The sequence below is a fragment of the Eleutherodactylus coqui genome, chromosome 1 (assembly GCF_035609145.1).
Source record: "Eleutherodactylus coqui strain aEleCoq1 chromosome 1, aEleCoq1.hap1, whole genome shotgun sequence".
Lineage (NCBI taxonomy): Eukaryota > Metazoa > Chordata > Amphibia > Anura > Eleutherodactylidae > Eleutherodactylus > Eleutherodactylus coqui.
The window spans coordinates 523,309,744-523,332,736 of record NC_089837.1 but is presented as its reverse complement, the minus strand read 5'-3'; positions in this window follow the sequence as shown (position 1 = coordinate 523,332,736).

Below are 22,993 nucleotides of genomic sequence, written 5' to 3'. Positions count from 1 at the left end.
TGCAATGTGGGCAGCTAAAGTTTCATATGTATAGCTAGCTTCACAGAAGAGCAACTTGCCCCAACAAAATTTCAGTCTATTGATCATGCTTGCCAACTTTGTGAGAATGTCTGAGACTCTTGGAAAAAGAAGAGATCCCTCATACTCCCGGAAGTGGAAACAAATCTCCTTGGTGCCCTTGGACCTCACTTAATTCTCACCTCTCCTTGTTCCTGCTGGGGCGCATTAAGATATTGTCTGTGGTAGTGCCCAGGAGTGGAGGAGATTATAAGATCCAGAGAGAAGGAGTGTTAAGAGTCTGATTGGGCGTCTATAGTACTTTATGGTCCCCTTACACTGAGCAATAATGAAACGAATGAGTTGTTGGCTTTCAAATAAATCCGTTCTCATGCCCAAATAATCATTTCGTTTTTTCATCATTTTTATCATCATAGCTCATTTAGTCCATCGTTGGTCTGTCAAGGAAGTCTGGAAATGCCTGAACGATCGCCTTTACATGGAACAACCAGCGAACGCCGAACAATGATGTTTTTATGCCTGCATAAAATGAACTATGAATGATAAGCAAATGAATTATAATTTATCGTCCAATCATTGGCCGTGTTTACACTGAACAATTATAGTTCATGTTTGTATGATTAAATGATTATCATTCTGTGTACAAACATCCGTAGGCAGTCTGGTCTACAATCTGCATTCTTTTATTGGGTGTGGTCTGGGGTCTGTATTCTGGATGACCACATGAGATCTCCGGTGTGCTCTGCCTCCATTCACTGAAGGACCCTTCACAGTTATAGACTAAAATAATAATTTTTATTGAGATCCTTTTAAAAGAACAAATATGGGCTATAGAAACTCACAGAACATAAACACAAAGGGATGTGACGTTACCCCTTCCACACAACAAATCGTATAGTCAAGAGATCCCAATGAATTATAGATAGTGGGAATATCCCGTAGACTTGATATATAGTGAAAGTGATCAAGTGAGTCCAATCAAGGGATAGATAGACCCATATGATTAGGACTCAGACCCCCTTGATATGGTCTAAGAAGTACAGGTTCGTCTATCAGTCCGAGCTCGTATTCAGGCTCGATTTGGGTTCTCTTGACAGATAGTACATATGATCTGGTAGATATAGTCAAAAATTAGATAGACCCATATGATTAGACTCAGATCTCTATAATATGGTCTGAGGAATAGGAATGAGTCTATCAGTATGAGCTCAAATTCTGGCTCAATTCGGGCTCGACGCGTTTCCCCACAAATGCGTGGTTCATCAGGAGCAGAGCCTGTATTTAGCTGTTTAGTTATGTACAGATACACGCTTCTTTGTTGTGTGACAAATAGAAGTCGTTTTTCTAGTAATCTGATAGTTTTTCAACCACTGATATTAAACAATTTTTGCATATGGTATGCAGATTTTTCGGCGTGTGTATGCTATTTCTCTAATAAAACTACAGAAAACAGAGAAAGACTAGATATCTTCTCCTTTTCTTAGGTCAGACCTAGTTGATCTTATATGGAATAGCATGTCTTTCGATTTGTGAGCAAAGGACCAATAGCTGGGTGCGTAATAGCGATCACCTACATGAGATACCAGGAGGTGCAAAAACCAGCAATTATGTCTATATAGCTCATAACAAATCCAAAGTATATTTAGGACTGCAAATCATCAATATTGGCTACTAGGACCAATATATGCGCCTCCCGAAGAAATAAATTCTTATAGGATAACAGTCTGTAACAGATGCAAAGCATCCATTAACCCAAAGGGTGTAAATTGGATTGGATGCAGGATCAATAATAGCACAGGTAAAAGTCAGCCTAAATAAGGTATAAATAAAGCTGATCTTTAAGCCAATGCTAGAGAGAATCAGATTGCAGAATGCGCCAAAAGTTCTGATGCCTAACGATAGCTTTCAAGAATATCAGGGTTTGAAAAGGATAGATAAATAATAAATAAAATAAAAAAGATGCAGCGCCTGTAGCTCTGATGCTGAGCTAGAGGCATATGATATGCATAGGCATAAGAAAAGGAGAAGATATCTAGTCTTTCTCTGTTTTCTGTAGTTTTATTAGAGAAATAGCATACACACGCCGAAAAATCTGCATGCCATATGCAAAAATTGTTTAATATCAGTGGTTGAAAAACTATCAGATTACTAGAAAAACGACTTCTATTTGTCACACAACAAAGAAGCGTGTATCTGTACATAACTAAACAGCCCAATACAGGCTCTGCTCCTGATGAACCACGCATTTGTGGGGAAACGCGTCGAGCCCGAATTGAGCCAGAATTTGAGCTCATACTGATAGACTCATTCCTATTCCTCAGACCATATTATAGAGATCTGAGTCTAATCATATGGGTCTATCTAATTTTTGACTATATCTACCAGATCATATGTACTATCTGTCAAGAGAACCCAAATCGAGCCTGAATACGAGCTCGGACTGATAGACGAACCTGTACTTCTTAGACCATATCAAGGGGGTCTGAGTCCTAATCATATGGGTCTATCTATCCCTTGATCGGACTCACTTGATCACTTTCACTATATATCAAGTCTACGGGATATTCCCACTATCTATAATTCATTGGGATCTCTTGACTATACGATTTGTTGTGTGGAAGGGGTAACGTCACATCCCTTTGTGTTTATGTTCTGTGAGTTTCTATAGCCCATATTTGTTCCTTTAAAAGGATCTCAATAAAAATTATTATTTTAGTCTATAACTGTGAAGGGTCCAATTGTAAATACTATAGACTTACCTGCTCCTGTGAAATATATTCACTGAAGGACTATCGCTCCTGTGTGAAAGCACAGGAGCCACAGTCGCCTCATATAAAGCTACCCTTACTCTAGGGGGTCTATATTATGATAGGGGGATTAATCTGTGGTCTGAACGTTTTTAGGTGTTCCCGAGTGGGGTCTGAATTTCTAGTGGATCTTGTATGTATTCTGTATTATTTTCAATTCGTAGAGTCCATGGCCATTGTAAGAGATGAATGAACATTATTTCTATTAATGAAGGGTAAAACCGAAACTAGTGGTTCACTGACTATTTGGGCAATCAGAGACCACCCAATGGTCTGTGGTATTAGAGGTCCCGCAGCCTTCCACTTTACAATCAAACCTTTTATCTCCGTTGTAGGCCAGAGCTGTGCTATTCTTATAGGATACACAAGGTATCTTGAACATTGTGGTGTCTTGAACATGGAGAATGATTCAGCCTTACTGGATAAAAGGTCAAAACAATGGAAACTGCAGTTTAATCTTTCAAAATGCAAAATAATACACCTAGGGAGAAGAAATCCTCAGACTGAATATTGAATTAGCTGTGTTATCCAAGACTTTCGAGAAGAATTTAGGAGTTCTGATTTCTGATAGCATAGTAAGGCCGCCTGCAGACGAGCGGAAATCCCGCTGCGGGATTTCCCGCGGGATTTCCGCCGCTGAAAGTCTGCATAGCAGTGCATTACAATACGCACTCCTATGCAGACGGCCGCGGTTTGGCCGCGCGAAATCTCGCGCGGCAAACAAACCGCGGCATGTTCTAATTTTCTGCGGGGCACGCACTCACCTGGCCGCCGGCTCCGGTCTGCGCATGCGCCGGCTGCGCGGCAGCCGGCACATCAAAGAGCCGGGGCCGTCAGGCGCGGGTGAGTACGCGCTCGTCCCTGCAGGCTCTGGGGTCGGATCGCGCGGCGAGATTTCTCGCTGCCGGATCCGACCCGCTCGTCTGCAGGCGGCCTAAGAGAGTAGGATTCTCGGCTGCATATGGAGGTATTACCAGTGGAAAGAGGGAGATTGTGATCCTGCTGTACAGAGCTCTGCTGAAATCACATCTGGAATTCTGTGTTCAGTTCTGGAGACCTCAGCTACAAAAAGACAATGATAAAATAGAGAAACACCAAACACAAGCTTCAAATATGGTGGAAGGTCTCAGGAGCAAAACTTACCAGGAGAGATTTAAGCTATATTTGTATAGACTGGAGGAAAAAAAGAGAGAGGGCATGATGGAAATGTTTATATATATCACTGGAAGAGAGAAGGGAGAGAAGGACATGATGGAAACCTGTATATATGTTACAGGAGATGAGAAGGGAGAGGGGGATATGATGGAAACCTTTATATATGTTACAGAAGGAGAGAAGGGAGAGGAGGGACATGATGGAAACCTGTATATATATTACAAGAAGAGAGAAGGGAGAGGGGGACATGATGGAAACCTGTATATATGTTACAGGAGATGAGAAGGGAGAGGGGGACATGATGGAAACCTTTATATATGTTACAGGAGGAGAGAAGGGAGAGGGGGACATGATGGAAACCTGTATATATGTTACAGGAGGAGAGAAGGGAGAGGAGGACATGATGGAAACCTTTATATATGTTACAGGAGGAAAGAAGGGAGAGGGAGACATGATGGAAACCTTTACATATGTTACAGGAGGAGAGAAGGGAGAGGGAGACATGATGGAAACCTTTACATATGTTACAGAAGGAGAGAAGGGAGAGGAGGACATGATGGAAGCCTTTATATATGTTACAGGAGGAGAGAAGGGAGAGGAGGACATGATGGAAACCTTTATATATGTTACAGGAGTAGAGAAGGGAGAGGAGGACATGATGGAAACCTTTATATATGTTACAGGAGTAGAGAAGGGAGAGGGAGACATGATGGAAACCATTATATATGTTACAGGAGTAGAGAAGGGAGAGGAGGACATGATGGAAACCTTTGCATATGTTACAGGAGAAGAGAAGGGAGAGGGAGACATGATGGAAACCATTATATATGTTACAGGAGTAGAGAAGGGAGAGGAGGACATGATGGAAACCTTTGCATATGTTACAGGAGTAGAGAAGGGAGAGGGAGACATGATGGAAACCATTATATATGTTACAGGAATAGAGAAGGGAGAGGAGGACATGATGGAAACCTTTATATATGTTACAGGAGTAGAGAAGGGAGAGGAGGACATGATGGAAACCTTTATATATGTTACAGGAATAGAGAAGGGAGAGGAGGACATGATGGAAACCTTTATATATGTTACAGGAGTAGAGAAGGGAGAGGAGGACATGATGGAAACCATTATATATGTTACAGGAGGAGAGAAGGGAGAGGAGGACATGATGGGAACCTTTATATATGTTATAGGAGGAGAGAAGGGAGAGGAGGACATGATGGAAACCTTTGCATATGTTACAGGAGAAGAGAAGGGAGAGGGAGACATGATGGAAACCTTTACATATGTTACAGGAGGAGAGAAGGGAGAGGGAGACATGATGGAAACCTTTACATATGTTACAGAAGGAGAGAAGGGAGAGGAGGACATGATGGAAGCCTTTATATATGTTACAGGAGGAGAGAAGGGAGAGGAGGACATGATGGAAACCTTTACATATGTTACAGAAGGAGAGAAGGGAGAGGAGGACATGATGGAAACCTTTATATATGTTACAGGAGGAGAGAAGGGAGAGGGGGACATGATGGAAACCTTTATATATGTTACAGGAGTAGAGAAGGGAGAGGGAGACATGATGGAAACCTTTGCATATGTTACAGGAGTAGAGAAGGGAGAGGGAGACATGATGGAAACCTTTACATATGTTACAGGAGGAGAGAAGGGAGATGAGTATCATGATGGAAATCTTCATATATATATTACAGGAGGAGAGAAGGGAGAGGAGAATCATGATGGAAACCTTTATATATGTTACAGGAGGAAAGAAGGGAGAGAGAGACATGATGGAAACCTTTACATATGTTACAGGAGGAGAGAAGGGAGAGGGAGGCATGATGGAAACCTTTACATATGTTACAGAAAGAGAGAAGGGAGAGGAGGACATGATGGAAGCCTTTATATATGTTACAGGAGGAGAGAAGGGAGAGGAGGACATGATGGAAACCTTTATATATATATATGTTACAGGAGGAGAGAAGGGAGAGGAGGACGTGATGGAAGCCTTTATATATGTTACAGGAGGAGAGAAGGGAGAGGAGGACATGATGGAAACCTTTATATATGTTACAGGAGTAGAGAAGGGAGAGGAGGACATGATGGAAACCATTATATATGTTACAGGAGTAGAGAAGGGAGAGGAGGACATGATGGAAACCTTTGCATATGTTACAGGAGAAGAGAAGGGAGAGGGAGACATGATGGAAACCATTATATATGTTACAGGAGTAGAGAAGGGAGAGGAGGACATGATGGAAACCTTTGCATATGTTACAGGAGTAGAGAAGGGAGAGGGAGACATGATGGAAACCATTATATATGTTACAGGAGTAGAGAAGGGAGAGGAGGACATGATGGAAACCTTTATATATGTTACAGGAGTAGAGAAGGGAGAGGAGGACATGATGGAAACCTTTATATATGTTACAGGAGTAGAGAAGGGAGAGGAGGACATGATGGAAACCTTTGCATATGTTACAGGAGAAGAGAAGGGAGAGGGAGACATGATGGAAACCTTTACATATGTTACAGGAGGAGAGAAGGGAGAGGGAGACATGATGGAAACCTTTACATATGTTACAGAAGGAGAGAAGGGAGAGGAGGACATGATGGAAGCCTTTATATATGTTACAGGAGGAGAGAAGGGAGAGGAGGACATGATGGAAACCTTTACATATGTTACAGAAGGAGAGAAGGGAGAGGAGGACATGATGGAAACCTTTGCATATGTTACAGGAGAAGAGAAGGGAGAGGGAGACATGATGGAAACCTTTACATATGTTACAGGAGGAGAGAAGGGAGATGAGTATCATGATGGAAATCTTCATATATATATTACAGGAGGAGAGAAGGGAGAGGAGGATCATGATGGAAACCTTTGTATATGTTACAGGAGATGAGAAGGGAGAGGAGGGAGGAGACATGATGGAAACCTTTACATATGTTACAGGAGGAGAAAAGGGAGAGGGAGACATGATGGAAACCTTTACATATGTTAGATGAGGAGAGAAGGGAGAGGGGGAACATGATGGAAACCTTTGCATATGTTACAGGAGTAGAGAAGGGAGAGGAGGACATGATGGAAACCTTTATATATATATTACAGGAGGAGAGAAGGGAGAGGAGGACATGATGGAAACCTTTATATATATTACAGGAGGAGAGAAGGGAGAGGAGGACATGATGGAAACCTTTATATATGTTACATGAGGAGAGAAGGGAGAGGAGGTCGTGATGTAAACCTTTATATATGTTACAGGAGGAGAGAAGGGAGAGGAGGACATGATGGAAACCTTTATATATGTTACAGGAGGAGAGAAGGGAGAGAGAGACATGATGGAAACCTTTACATATATTACAGGAGGAGAGAAGGGAGAGGAGGACATGATGGAAACCTTTATATATGTTACAGAAGGAGAGAAGGGAGAGGGGGACATGATGGAAACCTTTATATATGTTACAGGAGGAGAGAAGGGAGAGGGGGACATGATGGAAACCTTTATATATGTTACAGGAGGAGAGAAGGGAGAGAGGGACATGATGGAAACCTTTATATATGTTACACGAGGAGAGAAGGGAGAGGGGGACATGATATAAACCTTTATATATATTACAGGAGGAGAGTAGGGAGAGGAGGACATGATGGAAGCTTTTAAATATATTAAGCGTTTATATAAGGTGCATGAAGGAAGTCTTTTTATAAGAAAGACTTGGAAATTCCATAGGAAGACAATTCTGGTATCTTTGAACACATGCGAAAATTCTGACTTCCTGAAACTAATTTAGAGGGTCTTTCTGGATCACGTGATGCTACAGTAAGGAAGGAAAGTGCTCCCATATGGCATCTCTACCGCGTCTGATAATGTCAACTTAAAGGGGTTGTCTCGTGAAAGCAAGTGGGGTTAAGTACTTCTGTATGGCCATATTAATGCACTTTGTAATATACATCGTGCATTAAATATGAGCCATAGAGAAGTTATTCACTTACCTGCTCCGTTGCTGGCGTCCCCGTCTCCATGGCTCCGTCTAATTTCGGTGTCTTCTTGCTTTTTTAGACGCGCTTGCGCAGATGGTTCTTCTCCCTTTGGCTCCGCTCGGCAGCAGCGGTGTTTTGGCTCCGCCCCCTTGTACTTGTCATCGTGTAGCTCCGCCCCCGTCACATGTGCCGATTCCAGCCAATCAGGTGACATCTCTGCACCATCTCTACCTAAAACTAAACCTCTCTAAAACTGACTTACTGGTATTTCCACCCTCCACTAACCGCCCTCATCCTGACATCTCCATCTCAGTGTGTGGTGCCACCATAACTCCTAGACAACATGCCCGCTGCCTTGGGGTCACATTTGACTCCAATCTCTCGCCCAGACATGTCAGCTGCACCTCAAGAACATCGCAAGAATCCACTCTTTTCTCACTGTGGACACATTAAAAATGCTTACTGTTGCCCTCATCCACTCCCGGCTCGATTATTGCAACTCGTTGCTGATCGGCCTCCCCTGCACCAGACTCTACCCTCTCCAATCCATCCTGAATGCGGCAGCCAGGCTCATCTTCCTGTCCAGCCGCTACTCGGACGCCTCTGCCCTGTGCGGGTCACTGCACTGGCTGCCCGTTAAATACAGAATTCAATTTAAACTCGCCACCTTCATCCACAAAGCCCTCCACAGTGCAGCGCCCCCCTATATCGCCTCCTTCATCTCAATCCATCACCCAGCCCGGGCTCTCTGCTCTGCTAATGAAACCAGACTGAGCGCCCCTTTAATTCGAACTTCTCATTCCCGCCTCCAAGACTTCTCCAGAGCAGCACCGGTCCTCTGGAACGCACTACCAAAGGCTACCCGGGCAATCCAGGACTCGCAGAACTTCAGGCGTGCTCTAAAAACGCACCTCTTCAGGGAGGCATACCGAATTCCCAAAACAAACCCATCTGTACCCCCCTGATAACATGCTCCCTGACCTACTGACTGCAATCCCTGCTAGCCATCACAAACCGCCCCTGCAGTCATACTGATTCTGCCGTCACACGGCTAAATGTCTGACCACTGTCTATGTGTATAGCATCCCTCACTCTCCCTCCCGCCATACCGTGCACATCTCTAGCCCTTTACCTTCTGTATCCCCCCACTATTCGTAGTATGTAAGCTCGTTGGAGCAGGACCCGCATCCCTATTGTTTCCATCAGCTGATTACTATGTAACCGTGGTTCTGTAATGTTTGTACTTTTGTCTCTCTGTATCCCCCTGTCTGTGTAAGCGCTGCGGAATATGTTGGCGCTATACAAATAAAGTTGTTTATTATTATTATTATATCCCACCCATATTACATGGTCACTCCCATAACTAAAATGACATAAGTGTCAATATATTTACAAGGAACCTACCCATGGAGAGGGCTGCGCAACCCAATTCAAGTTTTTCACTGTTTTCCTCAGGGGTTATCAGATAAGTACGCCTCCTAGAATGATCATGTGATACCCAAATCTGGCACCTTGACTAAACACACACATGGCACACATGGCGGAAAAACATTGGCTGCCCCGGGTAATGGCACTCCCCTCCATGAGCGTCACCCGAAGCCAGCCTACGGGCCGCAGCGGTAAACCGGTTACGGAGGGGGCCCCATGGGCCACCCTAGGCAGGGGGTCGTGTCGCGATTGAGACCTCTAGCAGTACGCCGGTGTAATATATATAACAATTCTGTGGTGGCAGGTTGTACCCTTTCACAGTGTTAAAACCCATTACAAAGCAGAAATCTATATGGAGCGCGTAATAAACCCTACATTATATATGGAGATTCATAAATATTCAAATATGCATCTCAAGAAATAACGCAAAAAAGAAAGGTAAAAACAATAGATAACGGCAGCATTACTGATCACCCCACCCAAACGAGATGATTAAAGAGAGAAACTCATCACTCATCAGGGCTCAGTCAGACCAGCGTTTCTGTGCGCGCATGTTAGGCGCGTTTGCGATTCGCATCTATAAGAACCAATGAAAGCCGTCACATGTGCGCTTTTACATGCAAATAAAACCCGCACCTGCAAAGGATTGGACATGTCAGTTCCAATGTTCCCCGTCACGTGATTGTTTCTACACGCGATGTGCACATTTTTCCCCACTCCTATGATGTGTGGAAAATTCGCTCGGCTGACTGAGGCCTTAAGGGGCAGAAAAATGCAATAAAACTCCATAATATTAAAATGCTCCACAGGGCAAGAAGTGCAAAAGCCAAAATTATGTCAAAAACATAATTAGGTAATAATATCAGATACAATATTTCATTGTCTGAAGCACAAGGGGGGGAGGGAAACAATGAGAGGACATCAAAGAAACAAAACATGTAAAGAAAGTGAAGAACAAGTAACAGACAGGACTGAACTGTGTCTGAGGCCTAAGTCACACGAGCGTTTTTTCCCGCGATTTGCGGATCGCATAACGGATGTGCATCCGCAAATTGCGTGACCTGGGCCAACAATTTGCTGAAAAATCTGCACCTAGCAGCGTTTTCAGCGAAAGGGCCCCGATCAAAGGAGCGCTGCCTGCTATCCTCTGCCACAGCTGGCTCCATTAAAAGCAATGGGCTGCCGGCAAGCGCGGCATGAATTTTCGGGGAAGGGCTTAAAATATAAGCCCTTCCCTAAAAATCATCTTGCAACTGTGTAAAAAAAAAAAAGGATACTCACCTTTTTTCTGCAGCAGGAGTTCAGCCGCGTCCAGCCGGCAGTTCTCCTAAACTGCTCTCTGTAGTATTCAGCAGTCGGAGATTTAAAATCCCCCCCTGCTGAATGGGCTGCCGCTGATTGGTCACAGCCCTCACCAATCAGAGGCAGCTCTCACTCACGCATTCATGAATTCATGAATGGGTGAGTGAGTGCTGTCTCTGATTGGCTGAGCGCAGGGACCAATCAGAGGCAGCTCTCAGCTGTCATTCATTTTAAATCCCCGCCTGCTGAATACTACACAGAGCAGTTCAGGAGAAATGCTGGCCGGCCACGGCTGAACTCCGGCTGCAGAAAAAAGGGGAGTATACTTTTTTTTTTTTTTTCACACATTTTAGGATGGTTTTCAGGGAAGGGCTTACATTTTTAAGCCCTTCCCGAAAATTCATGCCGCGCTCGCCGGCAGCCCATTGCTTTCAATGGAGTCGGCTATATTGCTGGCTCCATTGAATTCAATGGGCAAACATCGTTCTCCTCTGCCACAGCTGTTACAGCTGTGGCAGAGGAGAATGATCTTTGTAGTATATGTTCTCAATGGGGTCGGCGCTGCTGCCGCCGGCCCCATTGAGCGCACATATAGAACACAACGATTCGCAGAACGCAGATACGCGTGTTCTGCGAATCGTTGTGTCCTATAATTTATCGCACATCCATATAAAAAACGGTCATGTGCCGGGTGCCATTGGGATGCAATGGGTCTATATATCTGCAGATCGCAAGCGCGTCTGCAGATCGGACCAAAAAACGCTCGTGTGACCGAGCCCTCAATGTGTTTTTAATTAATATTAATAAAACGTGTAAAATGTATTCAGTTTTTATTCAGTTTTTTTGTTACTGAATCAGCACTAGGCTGCTCTGGTCACAGGACATATATCCCAGTATATACCGTAGGTGGCAGTCTCCAGCCTATTCTTGCCAACGTTTAGAAATTGCCACCAGGAAGACTGTAGATCAGAGACAGTAGCAGGAGAAGTGGGGCACAAAATGTATTTTTTACTGTACTCCGCCCCTTTCTACAGACCACACCTCCTGAGGAGAGAATACTTCAAGAAAAGGGGTACCTGGAGACCCTCCATCCTGCAGCTACTGCCAACTTCCTCAGTGCACCTACATAGTAATAATACCCTGTCTGTGCCCCCTTTGTGCTCCTACACATTGAAAATTCCCTCTTGGTGCCCCCACAGAGTAATAATACCCCCTTATATCCCTACAGTTATGAAGCCCATCACCTCTTTGGCTTTCAGAGCCGTAGAATCGTTGGGGTGTGGATTCCACTCGGTGATGAAACCGCTCTGCAGGAATATCGGCCCCTGCGGACAGGAAGCTTCTTGTAGTTGCTGCAGATTAGATGGAGGTGCTGACATGTTCTGTCCAGCTGACAGGAAGGGGTCAGCCATTCATGCTGCTTGCGCCGAATTCTGCCCTCTCATCAGCAACAGAAATCTGGATCCATCTGACCAGGGGATGTTTTCCGCTGCTCAGTGATACACGTTTTGCACTCTTTTGCCCGCTGGAGTTTCGTCTTTCTGTTTCTCTTAGACACAATGGCGCTGGAACTGGTCATCTGCTCCTGACTGTGCAGCCTGTTGGTCAGATCGATTCCTGACATCCTCCTCTGACCCCTTTTAGTGACGAGTTGCTTCCATCCACAAGATCTCCTTGCGCTGGATGTTTTCCTTGATCACGCCATGCTGAGTAGACTCTCCACACTGTTACATAAGCAGTGACAGAGGATAGCGGGCAGCGCTGGGCCGTTTCGCTGAAAACACTGCTAGCTGCAGATTTTTCAGCGAATCATCGGCCCCGGTCACCGATTTGCGGAAGCGCATCCGTCGTGCGATCCGCAAATCGCGTGAAAAAACGCCCGTCTGACTGAGGCCTGAAACTGATCCATGGAAAACTTGTCATGTGATTTTATTCTTCACTTTGGGGTCAGGGGGAGAATTACCGTACAGGGAAGCGCCAATCATGAGAGGCCCGGTGTATCCTAAAAGTAATTGTCTTCCCCTTGTGACATAGGAGTGATGATGGTGATATTGATGCCTCGAGAATGGAGTCACCTCAGCAAACAGCTGATTAACACAAACATGGAGCATAGTGAAATATATAATCGTACAACAGTGTAAAAGTATAAGAAATGTAACTAATAAACTACCAGACCATAAAAGGAAATATAGAACAAACGACTAAAATACCATAAAGTAATAACTGCACAATAATAGAGTAAATGAATGAAAAACAAAACCACTAAATACACTAAATCTGACGTAACTTGCAAACTGCGGCAATAAAATAAAAAAGCAAAAAGAAAACCAATGAAAGGACTTCGTTTTAATAAAAATGACAACATGCAGTAATTGTTCTCTGTGCTGTAAACGAGTGTTAACGGTCGCCCGCGTATCGACAACATGGAATGATCTGACGTACGTGTTACAGCAAGGAATGTTATGTATCCGCCGGCGCTCTCCCCTCGGCACCATTGTGTTCACATTCAGCAAATGTATCAAATTCACACCTCACTCTCTTAAATGTTCCTCAGTGCAGCCAGAATATAAAGGACCCTGAACCGCGTCTCAGCGGTCCCGTATTTCACGCACTTTATGGCCCCCCTCCTCCGTTTCATTCCATGTAATTACATACCACAAATACTTATCACAGTCAATTTGATTAACTCCGGCTTCAGTTTCCATTGTACTTTTGGAAAAACTTTGTGCTTTGAGACTCGGCTAAGCCACCAAAGCCGGTGAGCGGTGCTGATCTTACACAAGGAGGGAAGGGAGGAACGGAAAATTGTTAGCGAGGTACTTTCATCGACACCCGATAGTCCAGAACCTCTGACAGTCCAGCACACATAAAGAGAGGTGCTGCGGTCCCACAAGGGCTGAGACTGCTGGAGGGTCTCTACTTGACTTGTACATTTTATGGATGTTCCTATTAGTGTCCAATAAGCCAACGCAACATTTAGGAATTTATCCCATCAAGAATTGTAAAGTATCGCCATTTTGAAGCTTTTTAAACATTTTTTAGTCTGTTCTGGGAGTAAATAACTGCCTGGTGTAAACAGTCTTGTAGGCCGAGTATGGGGAACTAATACACATGATTAGGAGGGTGTTAGTAAGAAGCCGGATCTAGCCTCGTATCTCAATTCTGGTGACCTACATTGAAATAACAGTAGGGTACTTGAATAGGAAGACATGGAGGTGCTACATGATGGTATGGAGCATGGGCCCCTGGGGGCCACGGAACATGGATTTCAATTTTGCCTTGTGGTCCCAGTAAGAGAGAATACAACCCAATTGTACGGTAAAAGAAAGAAGACCGCTGCTATGACTAACGTAAGGGAAGCGTACCGGAAGTGGCTCCTCCTGCTACGATGCATGCATGGAGTCATCGGCAGTGCGGTCCGGGTGATGATATCATAGCGGGACGTGTCCGTGAACGGCGAAGTGCTGATTCAGTGCAGATTACTTGTAAGGGTACGACTCAATCAGAAGGCAAGGCAGATTTCAGAGTGACCGTGTGGGTCGGAATTTGGCATGATCTTCTCGTTGTACTCATGTTCAATCCAGGGACTCTCATTGTGGATTGGTACCTGAATCTCCTGCGGATGACCTCCTGGATGGTCCGCCCATATCGTAACCAAAGGAGGTTGCTTCCAGTACGCTTCCTTAAAGGGGTTGTCCCGCGGCAGCAAGTGGGTCTATACACTTCTGTATGGCCATAATAATGCACTTTGTAATGTACATTGTGCATTAATTATGAGCCATACAGAAGTTATCAAAAGTTTTATACTTACCTGCTCCGTTGCTGGCGTCCTCGTTCCCATGGAGCCGACTACTTTTCGCCCTCCGATGGCCAAATTAGCCGCGCTTGCGCAGTCCGGGTCTTCTGCTCTCTTCAATGGAGCCGCTCGTGCAGAATGCCGGCTCCGTGTAGCTCCGCCCCGTCACGTGCCGATTCCAGCCAATCAGGAGGCTGGAATCGGCAATGGACCGCACAGAAGAGCTGCGGTCCACGGAGGGAGCAGACCCCGGCGGCCATCTTCAGCAGGTAAGTATGAAGACGCCGGACCGCCGGGATTCAGGTAAGCGCTGAGCGGTTTGTTTTTTTAACCCCTGCATCGGGGTTGTCTCGCGCCGAACGGGGGGGGGGGGGGGGGTTAAAAAAAAAAAAAAAACCGTTTCCGCGCGGGACAACCCCTTTAAATCTGTCATAGCAGCGGTCCCATGGGTCATAGAGAGACAGGGAAGGTGGATTTCTGCTTCTCACATGCAAGACTTCAACATTGCAATTTGGTTTTACTCTCTGTCTCTTACAGGAGCCACAACAAAAGATTGAAATCCCTGTTCCAGGGCCCCCAGGGGCCCGTGCTCCGTACCGTCGTGTGGTGCATGCATGCCGCCATATTTAAGTACATCATAGCTATACCAATACAGGACCCCAGTACTGAGATACAGCGCTGCATCCGGCTCTTTCCTTCACTCTGTATAAGGCCGGTCTCACATGAGTTCGTATGATCCATGGTGATATGTTGTTCAACGAAAATACATGGGATTACACAATTGCGCTCTCATCAGCGGGTTGGAGTTGCGTAATCCGCTTGCGGAAAATAGAGCGCAGCATGTTCTTTTTTTTTACAATGGATATCCACAATATAGAGCCCATTGAGCTCTATGGTCATGGCTATACCCGCAGCACACACACTATGTAACTGCGTATGGGCTGCGGATACCGGCGTCTTCGCTAAGTGACATCGTGGGAAATTTAAACAAAAAACAAGTAGAATCTGTACTGCGCATTACCGCCTGCGTGAATATGCGGTCATACGTAATACAGTTATGCAGCTGCGCGCAGGGTCACCGGCCGGGCTCACAACCCGAATCCATGGCCTAAGGCGAGGCTTACGCGGGCGGATCAGATTCCGCATGCAGGATCCAACAGCGGATTCCAGCTGTGAGCCGGTCCAGTGATGCTGCGCTCGACAAATAATTGTATTGCGCCGGACCGCAGAGGATCGCGAGCGGTCATACACAGTACAGTTTTTTTTGTTCATTTGTATTTCCCATGCAATCGCATAGCAACGACACGGGCATCCAGAGCCCAAACCCAATGTTCATTCGGCTGCAGGTTGGACGGCCTCAGTTAACATCGATGGAGGACGTTCACGCGAATCTCGAGGCAAAATAGAGCAAACGTAATTCGTATCCACGAGTGTGAATGAAAAAGCAAAAATGCCTTTACCACGGATCTCCATCTTGGATGGCGATTGCGGAATCCACAATACCAATCCGCCCAAGTTCTTGAACTTTGCATCATGCACCGATTAAACTTTTTTTTCCCCAAATATAACACAACCCCCCCGCTGTAGACGACACTTATCTTCACTCTTTTGGGCAGATGAACCTTAAAAAAGTGAGCAGAGCTGCAAAATGAACGACACCCTGAACTTTGTTCGCTTCCCGCAGCGACTACATAACCTTCACAGACTACCAGGAGCCGGCCGATCCCCATAAAGTGAGCCTCATCCTATAGAGGTTGTACGAGTCCCGCAGGCTCCACGGTTACGTAGGTGTCAAAGTTTTGTCACTTCGGCTCAAATAACAATAATTCTGCTGAATAAATTAATGACATTACGGCAGATATAAGCACCTTCCGGGCGAGGAGCGGAGCGCCAGGGAGATGTATGGCAGCCCAGGCCGTGTTTATGATGGATTTTCCCCGATGGTTTTGACTCAAGCTTGACAGGTATATAAAACAGATCTGATGGAGACTGCAGCCATTTATATTATGTGCGACAAATGGAATGGATGAGTCTACGGCGCTCATAAAGAGAGGAGACACAAAGCAGGTTCCCTGATTTACCATAAAAATATTTACTAGTCCCCGAGCGCCGCCAGATTTAAAGGAACGGGATGATTAAACCTACGTAGAACATTAACCAGAAGTGCAGAGGCCGGTATCTGGGTAACCGCTATAATGAACATACAGGAAGATGTACAATGTCCGCTCTATATGTGGATATCCAGAAACAATATCATTTCCTACATTACACTTAGAAGTATAACACTGCTCGGTTTTATTATGTGGTCACATGTAGAGATGAGCGAGCATACTCGTTAAGGGACAATACCCGATGAGTATTGTCCTTTTCGAATACCTGCCTGCTCGTCAGAAAAGATTCGGGTGCCGGCGGGTGAGTGAGCAGAGCGGAGTGGGGGAAAGAGAGAGAGAGATCTCCCCGTCGCCCCCTGCCCCCCACCGGCACCCATATCTTTTCTGACGAGCAGGCAGGTACTCGAAAAGGACGATACTCGCTTGAGTATCTGCCCTTAATGACTATGCTCGCTCATCTCTAGTCACATACCGACCTGGCAGTGGTAATATCAGGGCAGATTCTCTCTCTAGGAGTTTTGTTCCGGTGGTCTCTGATGAACCCCCTGCTCCCATTCTGTTGGAAGGGGTGGTGGTTTCCGCGGTGTCCATGGATCTTGAGGAGCAGATCCATAAGACTCAAGATTTGGCACCTGCTGGCTTGCCTAAAGACAAACTTTTTGTTCCACTACATTTGAGGTTTTGGGTACTTTCGGAGATGCATAGCTCTGTTCTGGCAGGTCATCCTGCATCAATAATACTCGTAAGTTAATAAGTCGAGCTTTTTGGTGGCCGTCTTTAAGACGTGATGTTTCTTGTTTTGTGTCTGCATGCGAGGTCTGTCTAGAGCCAAGTCCCCTCGGCATCTCCCTGCCGGGAAGTTGTTCCCCCTACCGGTATCGGAGAGACCCTGGACTGATCTGTCCATGGATTTTATCATAGACTTACCTTCCTCCGAGGGAAACACAGCTATCTGGGTGGTGGTTCATCGTTTACAGCAAGATTTGTCATTTTGTGGCTCTGCCCGGCCTACCTGACGCTAAGAAATTGGTAAAGCTGTTCATAGCTCATGTTGTTAGGTTACACGGAGTACGATCTAATATGGTCTCTGACCGAGGGGTGCAGTTTGTATCTGGGTTCTGGTGTTTTGTGTGTCGCCAGTTAGGCATACTACTGTCTTTTTAGTTCGCTTACCATCCTGAGATAAATGGCCAGACGGAGAGGTGTAAGCAGAGTCTTGAGCAGTACCTGCGATGTTTTGTTACAGAGAATCAGGATCGCTGGTCTGGGTACTTACCTCTTGCAGAATTTGCTCTGAACAACAGATCTTTAGAGCCTACAGGCTCATCTCCTTACTTTTGCAATTATGGGTTCTATCCGTGTTTTGGTTCTTTTACTAAATTCACGTCAGAGGTACCGCAAGAGAGTGAATTTTCGTCCAGCCTCGAAGCAGTTTGGTAGGAGGTGCAGAGAAAATATCAAGAGATCGGTCAGAAGTTATAAGAGGGTGGCGGATAACAATCGGTCAGAGGGGGTTAGCTTTCAGGTGGGTGACTTGATCTGGTTATCCACAAGGAACATCAAGCTTCAACAACCATCTTTTAAGCTGGGTCCATGGTTTATTGGTCCTTTTAAGCTCACTGAGAGCATTAAACTGGTGTCCTTCAGATTGGAGATTCCCAAACTAAAAATCACTGATGTGTTCCACAAGTCGTTACTTAAGAAGATGGTGAATCCCGGACTTGGGTCATCACCTCCTCCGCCAGTGTTGATGGACAGGAATCTGCAGTTCAAGGTCAGCCACTTCATTGACTTTCGTTGAGTCAGGAACTTGCTGCAGTATCTGGTGCATTGGTGGGGGTACGGTCCTGAGGAGAGGACATCGGTTCCAGTGGCTGAGGTCAATGCAGACTGTTTAGTCGGAACCTAAGGGTCCAGAGGCCCCTCCTCAGAGGGGAGGTACTGTCGTGGCGTGTCGGTCATGACAGCATGTGGCATGGTGGCCTTGATGCAGGCCAAGATCTGTCGCCTTCTTATGCAGGACAAGGGTTAATGCAACATGTGCAGGGACTGCTGGTGCTGTCTCTCTTTCCGGCATGGATACATGCTGGATTAGGCATGCCTGGGAGAAGGTTGGAGGTGTGGTTCTCTAATTGCTCTGCCAGTCCTCGGGTGTGCAGTAGCTTTATATTCTCACCCCCCATTTGCTCAATGCTGCTTATTCAGCTCCATAGAGGAGTAGTGGAGAGTTGGAGCTCCTCTGTGCTGGGTGTACTGCTACTTTCAGTTTAGTTGCTGGGGTTTACTTTTTCAGTCATATTTCTGTTTTCTTTTCTGTTTTGTTTTGCTGTTCGGTTTATCTCTCCAAGGGCCTCTATAGGCACAATCAAGGCCCAGGAAGAAGACAGTGGGGCCGCCTCTATTGAGGCGATTACTCCGCTTCTAGGCAGGGACGTTTCACCCCCCTGCTAGATTAGGGCCAGGCTTCCTTCTCCCTGGAGTGGTGCTACGGTTCAGAATAGTCTTTCACTGCGGCAGAGGAATTGAATTTAACTAGAACTATCTTCACTGCGCAATTCCTAAAAGGTAACGTTTCTTAGTTATCCTTGATAAAATATGAGATAGTTCAAAGAGACAAAAACATAAAAAGAATTTTCGTATCTGGAATCCCAGTGTTCCAGGGATAAAAAATGAGGCGATCTCAATACCTTCCCTCGGCCACAAGGTATAAACAGATACACGTATTACAGTGAGAAACGTTCAATGGAGGGAACACTTATTATGGTGCTCCTACTTCCAAAAGATACTTGTTCTATCAAAAAAAAGAGGTGTAGTTCACTGGCTCGATGCATTTCTGCCAGGTGACCGTCTCCTCAGAAACCCTAGTGAACAAATGTTCATAATTGTAGTGCTATCTTTTCGTAAAAATAGAGTGTAATCTTGTTAGGCAATAGAGTTAAAGTTAAAGTTTGACCTGATTCTTTAAGATAGAGGTCAGGAAAAACAACTCGCTTCACTTTTGGTTTTATGTCCCTACTAAGACCGATGTCAATACCACAGAGCGTGGGACTGTATCCCTCGCCATAAACCCAAGGACAAGTCCCTCATTACATAGGACAAAAATCAGAGAGTAGATTTAAGCTAGTAGCCCATCCAAATAAGAGGATAGCTCCTGTATAAGAATATAAGATTATAACTAATATAATACTAACCCCTTTGTACAAGAATATAACTACTATACTACTGCCGCCTATGTTCAAGAATATAACTACTATAATACTGCCGCCTATGTTCAAGAATATAACTACTATAATACTGCCCCCTATGTACAAGAATATAACTACTATAATACTGCTCCCTATGTACACGAATATAACTACTATAATACTGCCCCCTATGTACAAGCATATAACTACTATAATACTGCCCCCTATGTACAAGAATATAACTACTATAATACTGCCTCCTATGTACAAGAATATAACTACTATAATACTGCCTCCTATGTACAAGAATATAACTACTATAATACTGCTCCTATGTACAAGAATATAACTACTATAATACTGCCCCCTATGTACAAGAATATACCTACTATAATACTGCTCCTATGTACAAGAATATAACTACTATAATAATGCCCCCTATGTATAAGAATATAACTACTGTAATACTGCCCCTATGTACAAGAATATAACTACTATAATACTGCCCCTATATACAAGAATATAACTACTATAATACTGCCCCCCTATGTACAAGAATATAACTACTATAATACTGTCCCTATGTACAAGAATATAACTACTATAATACTGCCCCTATGTACAAGAATATAACTACTATAATACTGCCCCCTATGTACAAGAATATAACTACTATAATACTGCCCCCTATGTACAAGAATATAACTACTATAATACTGTCTCCTATGTACAAGAATATAACTACTATAATACTGCTCCTATGTACAAGAATATAACTACTATAATACTGCCCCCTATGTACAAGAATATAACTACTATAATACTGCCCCCTATGTACAAGAATATAACTACTATAATACTGCCCCCTATGTACAAGAATATAACTACTATAATACTGCCCCCTATGTACAAGAATATAACTACTATAATACTGCCCCTATGTACAAAAATATAACTACTATATTACTGCTTCCTATGTACAAGAATATAACTACTATAATACTGCCTCCTATGTACAAGAATATAACTACTATAATACTGCCCCCTATGTACAAGAATATAACTACCATAATACTGCCCCCTATGTACAAGAATATACCTACTATAATACTGCCCCCTATGTACAAGAATGTAGCTACTATAATACTGCCCCCTATGTACAAGAATATAACTACTATAATACTGCCCCCTATGTACAAGAATATAACTACTATAATACTGCCCCCTATGTACAAGAATATAACTACTATAATACTGCCTCCTATGTACAAGAATATAACTACTATAATACTGCCCCCTATGTACAAGAATATAACTACTATAATACTGCCCCCTATGTACAAGAATATACCTACTATAATACTGCCCCCTATGTACAAGAATATAACTACTATAATACTGCCTCCTATGTACAAGAATATATCTACTATAATACTGCCTCCTATGTACAAGAATATACCTACTATAATACTGCCCCCTGTGTACAAGAATATAACTACTATAATACTGCGTCCTATGTACAAGAATATAACTACTATAATACTGCCCCCTATGTACAAGAATATAACTACTATAATGCTGCCTCCTATGTACAAGAATATAACTACTATAATACTGCCCCCTATGTACAAGAATATACCTACTATAATACTGCCTCCTATGTACAAGAATATAACTACTATAATACTGCCCCCAATGTACAAGAATATAACTACTATAATACTGCCCCCTATGTACAAGAATATAACTACTATAATACTGCCTCCTATGTACAAGAATATAACTACTATAATACTGCCCCCTATGTATAAGAATAGAACTATTACAATACTGACCCCTATTTTCAAGCATATAACTAATAGGGGGCAGTTTTATAGTAGTTACATTCTTGCACATAGGGGGCAGTATTCTATTGTATTGTCCCATTTGCCCTGCCACTCCAGTTACTGTCTTAAGCTTGAAATTTAGACCACTGCATTATGCTCAAGGCAGCCACTCAGTTTTCCCTTTGTTCAGTCTGGGCAGGTCTTCCCTTAACCCGCACTACTCAGGCAGGGGCTTCCAATTAACTTCAATGTCTTACGATCAGCCCACTGGTCTTGCAGCTTATGTACACAGACTTGCTTCTCGTGCTGTAGGTGCTTCTGCACACATATTTACTTCTCGGCTTCACTTTCTCAGTGTTGCAGCTGCTCTGAGAGCTTCTCCTTGCTTTCAGGTCGGACCAGGTTTTAGCAGCATCTCTGCTTTTTCTGTGGCTGAGGGGTGTGGTGTCGTGTGAGTGATGTCAGTTGTCACCTGTCTCTAGTTGCTCTGCCCTTTATAGTCTGACTAAGATTTGACTTCAGTGCTGGTCAATTCAGTTTCCTCCTGGGATTGCTGCTGAGGAGCACAGCCGGCCTCTGAAGCACCTTTTCCTTGCTGCAGACAGCTGCTATAGCTAAGTACCACAGTTGGTCTCCTTATACCGTTTCTTATGGGATTCAAGGCTCCCCGGTAGGGATTAATTAGTGGCCAAGATACGCACTTATCAGAGCAGTCGGCCTGCCGTTCAGGCAGGGGTCCCTTCTGGGGTAGGGGTTTACAGGGAAAGGATTCCCCTCAGTTTCGTTTTGTGCTTTCGTCGCACTGTCGTGCTTTTAGTTGTGTTGCACACGGTTGTGCTTATTCTTACATAAGTGACCCGCACGTCCGGTCAGGACGCAACACTAGGTAAATAGACTGCTGTAAAAGTGTGACAACTAAATAGGAGGGATAATATTGTTTTTAACCCCTAGACTACCAGGCAGATTATTATTAACCCATGAATCACAAGGGATAACAGTACCCTCCAAGACAAGTATGAAATATAACAATCAGCCCTCTAGACCACCAGGGATATTATTCTTCTTATTGACATACTACAAAGCATAAGAGTATTAACCCATACAACACAATAAATGATATTAATCATTAGACCACTAGGTAGTAGGACCCCCTAGACCACCTGGGATAGTAATATTTTTATCCCTATTAACCCACTAGTTCACCAGGGATCATATTATTCTCTCATAAATCACCACAATCAGAATTCTGCTTGTATTTTCTGCGATGGGATGACGGGCTTACATTTCTTTCTTAATTTTGGTCCGAGGCCCATTCTGTACTTCTACAGATCTTCAGCATTTCCAATGACTTAGTGCGCAGTGATTGGCGCAGCTCCAGTGTCTATAAGCAGA